Below are 5,000 nucleotides of genomic sequence, written 5' to 3'. Positions count from 1 at the left end.
CGCGCTTACTGGGAATTCCTCGTTCATGGGGAACAATTGCAAGCCCCAATCCCTAGCACGAAGGAGGTTCAGCGGGTTACCCCGACCTTTCGGCCTAGGAAGACACGCTGATTCCTTCAGTGTAGCGCGCGTGCGGCCCAGAACATCTAAGGGCATCACAGACCTGTTATTGCTCAATCTCGTGCGGCTAGAAGCCGCCTGTCCCTCTAAGAAGAAAAGTAATCGCTGACAGCACGAAGGATGTCACGCGACTAGTTAGCAGGCTAGAGTCTCGTTCGTTATCGGAATTAACCAGACAAATCGCTCCACCAACTAAGAACGGCCATGCACCACCACCCACCGAATCAAGAAAGAGCTATCAATCTGTCAATCCTTCCGGTGTCCGGGCCTGGTGAGGTTTCCCGTGTTGAGTCAAATTAAGCCGCAGGCTCCACTCCTGGTGGTGCCCTTCCGTCAATTCCTTTAAGTTTCAGCTTTGCAACCATACTTCCCCCGGAACCCAAAAGCTTTGGTTTCCCGGAGGCTGCCCGCCGAGTCATCGGAGGAACTGCGGCGGATCGCTGGCTGGCATCGTTTATGGTTAGAACTAGGGCGGTATCTGATCGCCTTCGAACCTCTAACTTTCGTTCTTGATTAATGAAAACATACTTGGCAAATGCTTTCGCTTCTGTTCGTCTTGCGACGATCCAAGAATTTCACCTCTAACGTCGCAATACGAATGCCCCCGCCTGTCCCTATTAATCATTACCTCGGGTTCCGAAAACCAACAAAATAGAACCGAGGTCCTATTCCATTATTCCATGCACACAGTATTCAGGCGGGCTTGCCTGCTTTAAGCACTCTAATTTGTTCAAAGTAAACGTGCCGGCCCACCGAGACACTCACTCAAGAGCACCCTGGTAGGATTGCAACGGGGTCCGCCTCGGGACGCACGAGCACGCACGAGGCGCGTCGCACGCCTTCAGCTCGCCCCACCGGCAGGACGTCCCACGATACATGCCAGTTAAACACCGACGGGCGGTGAACCAACAGCGTGGGACACAAATCCAACTACGAGCTTTTTAACCGCAACAACTTTAATATACGCTATTGGAGCTGGAATTACCGCGGCTGCTGGCACCAGACTTGCCCTCCAATAGATACTCGTTAAAGGATTTAAAGTGTACTCATTCCGATTACGGGGCCTCGGATGAGTCCCGTATCGTTATTTTTCGTCACTACCTCCCCGTGCCGGGAGTGGGTAATTTGCGCGCCTGCTGCCTTCCTTGGATGTGGTAGCCGTTTCTCAGGCTCCCTCTCCGGAATCGAACCCTGATTCCCCGTTACCCGTTACAACCATGGTAGGCGCAGAACCTACCATCGACAGTTGATAAGGCAGACATTTGAAAGATGCGTCGCCGGTACGAGGACCGTGCGATCAGCCCAAAGTTATTCAGAGTCACCAAGGCAAACGGACCGGACGAGCCGACCGATTGGTTTTGATCTAATAAAAGCGTCCCTTCCATCTCTGGTCGGGACTCTGTTTGCATGTATTAGCTCTAGAATTACCACAGTTATCCAAGTAACGTGGGTACGATCTAAGGAACCATAACTGATTTAATGAGCCATTCGCGGTTTCACCTTAATGCGGCTTGTACTGAGACATGCATGGCTTAATCTTTGAGACAAGCATATGACTACTGGCAGGATCAACCAGGGAGCTGCGTCAACTACAGCTCAGCAGCCGGCCGCCCGGGAGTGTGTCCCGGGGGCCCGCGCGAACACGCAAGCGTCCGCTCAATTATTCTGCAAACAGGAGGAGGCTGAGCTCCCCTGCACAATACACCTCGAAACCCTCTCAGGTCCCGGCGGCGCGCAGCGCCGTCCTAAGTACTTGGTCGGGTTCGAGAGAGGCGCAATCGCCCGGAGTTTGGCGAGTAGACGCTTTAGGTGCGACCACCCGTGCTCCCAACTGAGCTTGCCGCTGCCGACAGAGGCCCGGGAGCGTGCTGTCGTGGCATTGCCGGCGGGAGACAACACGCGCCACCTACGGTGGCCGGCAGCTCCAACGCCAGCGCCACAGAAGGACAAAAGCCCCACTTGGGTGCCGAAGCGAACACTCCCAGCACAGCGCACGCGCCAACACGTCCGCACAGCTGCGATACAATCCACCTGCGAGAACCGCAGAGGCGACCGAGCAGCAGACGGCGTCGCGGCGCCGAGCGCCGGGCGGCGGCGCATCCTCAGCGCACACAGTCCTCAATCGGACCAGCACACTGCAGATGTCCACCGCGCTTCGCACCGGGCCCGCGAGGACCTACTTTGGCCGCACGGCGCCGCGTGCAGGGTGCGCCGGCGCGCAGCTGCGCCGCCTGCCGCCTCCGTCGGCCGGCGCGCCTGCCACTGGCCGCCCCCACCAGCCGGCTGTAGCGCGTGCGCCCACGCACCGCGCGGCCAGCACGCCGGGAGGCCCCCCCTCACCGGCCGGGGACGGTCCCACCCAGCCACCGCCGCGTATCGCTTCACACCCACATGCCATTCACGTTCGTGGGCATGGTGGGTATCGCTGAAACAACCGGTTGGTAGCTCAACCGATCGTCGCCATCACTGATTCACCTCTAGCGAGAACAACCGCACCACAACGGTTTACCAGTTGTTCATTTGCGTAACGTCACCAGCAAACGTAGACGTCCATCGCCATTTGCAAATTCAACGATTGTTGCATGCCTGTGTCAGGTGTCACGACACACTATGTCTGCCCACATACACGCAACAACATGTGCACGCTTCGCGAACACGTGGAAGGTGGCCCCCGTACGTATGCGATGTCCATTGCGCGAACGACTGTCAACCGGCCTCTGTCGCATGTCGCAGATGTGGAACGCAGTGCACCATGCTATCACGGTGTGTGAGAAGAGACGACTACGTCTGACAACACGCGCCACTACATCAACAGACGGCTCATGCTGATCGCCATCCACGGCATACCATACTGCAATCCAGCTCTTATAGGGAGACGACACGTAGCTGAGTGCACAATATTTGGACCGTATGGTTCGCCGTTGTTGGCGCAGTCGTGGTACGGTCACACATGTACCACGATGTATCATTCAGTACATGAGGACCAATGTGCAGTACAGTGTGTGATTTGGACGTACAACATCAGCGGACAGTTGACACAAGCCGTACCACAACGTAGGCTGTGCTTCGCCATGCGAATGCCAATGAACAACTGCGAAGGGCATTGAGCATGTACGTCCTGCTGCCATCCGCATTACAGTGTATAGCTGCAAGGTGTTTAACATGAAGCGATACTCTGGGGACCGGGCAGTGCGAGTAGCAAACTATATTGCGGGGGTTGCAGTTAGGCAACACTACACTAATTTAACGCGTCGTATGACAATTACAGAGCAGGTTAAGGCCCAACGTGTGTTGGGTTAAGGCCCAACGTGTGTTGGGTTAAGGCCCAACGTGTGTTGGGTTAAGGCCCAACGTGTGTTGGGTTAAGGCCCAACGTGTGTTGGGTTAAGGCCCAACGTGTGTTGGGTTAAGGCCCAACGTGTGTTGGGTTAAGGCCCAACGTGTGTTGGGTTAAGGCCCAACGTGTGTTGGGTTAAGGCCCAACGTGTGTTGGGTTAAGGCCCAACGTGTGTTGGGTTAAGGCCCAACGTGTGTTGGGTTAAGGCCCAACGTGTGTTGGGTTAAGGCCCAACGTGTGTTGGGTTAAGGCCCAACGTGTGTTGGGTTAAGGCCCAACGTGTGTTGGGTTAAGGCCCAACGTGTGTTGGGTTAAGGCCCAACGTGTGTTGGGTTTAGGCCCAACGTGTGTTGGGTTTAGGCGCAACATAGGTTAGGTTTAGGCGCAACATAGGTTAGGTTAAGGCGCAACATGGGTTAGGTTAAGGCGCAACATGGGTTAGGTTAAGGCGCAACATGGGTTAGGTTAAGGTACAACATGGGTTAGGTTAAGGTACAACATGGGTTAGGTTAAGGTACAATATGGGTTAGGTTAAGGTACAATATGGGTTAGGTTAAGGCGCAACATGGGTTAGGTTAAGGTACAATATGGGTTAGGTTAAGGCGCAACATAGGTTAGGCTAAGGCGCAACATAGGTTAGGTTAAGGCGCAACATAGGTTAGGTTAAGGCGCAACATAGGTTAGGTTAAGGCGCAACATAGGTTAGGTTAAGGTACAATATGGGTTAGGTTAAGGTACAATATGGGTTAGGTTAAGGTACAATATGGGTTAGGTTAAGGTACAATATGGGTTAGGTTAAGGTACAATATGGGTTAGGTTAAGGTACAATATGGGTTAGGTTAAGGTACAATATGGGTTAGGTTAAGGTACAATATGGGTTAGGTTAAGGTACAATATGGGTTAGGTTAAGGCGCAACATGGGTTAGGTTAAGGTACAATATGGGTTAGGTTAAGGCGCAACATAGGTTAGGCTAAGGCGCAACATAGGTTAGGTTAAGGCGCAACATAGGTTAGGTTAAGGCGCAACATAGGTTAGGTTAAGGCGCAACATAGGTTAGGTTAAGGCGCAACATAGGTTAGGTTAAGGCGCAACATAGGTTAGGTTAAGGCGCAACATAGGTTAGGTTAAGGCGCAACATAGGTTAGGTTAAGGCGCAACATAGGTTAGGTTAAGGCGCAATACGGGTTAGGTTAAGGCGCAATACGGGTTAGGTTAAGGCGCAATACGGGTTAGGTTAAGGCGCAATACGGGTTAGGTTAAGGCGCAATACGGGTTAGGTTAAGGCGCAATACGGGTTAGGTTAAGGCGCAATACGGGTTAGGTTAAGGCGCAATACGGGTTAGGTTAAGGCGCAATACGGGTTAGGTTAAGGCGCAATATGGGTTAGGTTAAGGTACAATACGGGTTAGGTTAAGGCACAATATGGGTTAGGTTAAGGTACACATTGTTGTACGGAAAGGTGTTTTGGGGGGGGGGGGGCCGGTTTGTTGATTGTGAATATCGTAAGTAAATGACTGCGGCATCATCTGATTTGCCACGTCA

General features: G+C 53.3%; 1 non-coding gene across 1 annotated transcript in view; it reads right to left on the bottom strand.

Annotated features, from left to right (window-relative positions):
- LOC124593307 overlaps positions 1–1,699 on the bottom strand; it is a 1,910-nt gene extending 211 nt beyond the window's left edge. The window contains exon 1 of the ribosomal RNA XR_006977954.1: positions 1–1,699. This exon is cut by the window's left edge and continues 211 nt beyond it. This is a non-coding gene — a ribosomal RNA (small subunit ribosomal RNA).
- Between the last annotated feature and the right edge of the window lie 3,301 nt (positions 1,700–5,000).

The sequence above is a fragment of the Schistocerca americana genome, unplaced genomic scaffold (assembly GCF_021461395.2).
Source record: "Schistocerca americana isolate TAMUIC-IGC-003095 unplaced genomic scaffold, iqSchAmer2.1 HiC_scaffold_98, whole genome shotgun sequence".
Taxonomy (NCBI): Eukaryota; Metazoa; Arthropoda; class Insecta; order Orthoptera; family Acrididae; genus Schistocerca; species Schistocerca americana.
Note: the sequence above shows the minus strand (reverse complement) of the source record. Positions and strands in the feature narration are given on the sequence as shown.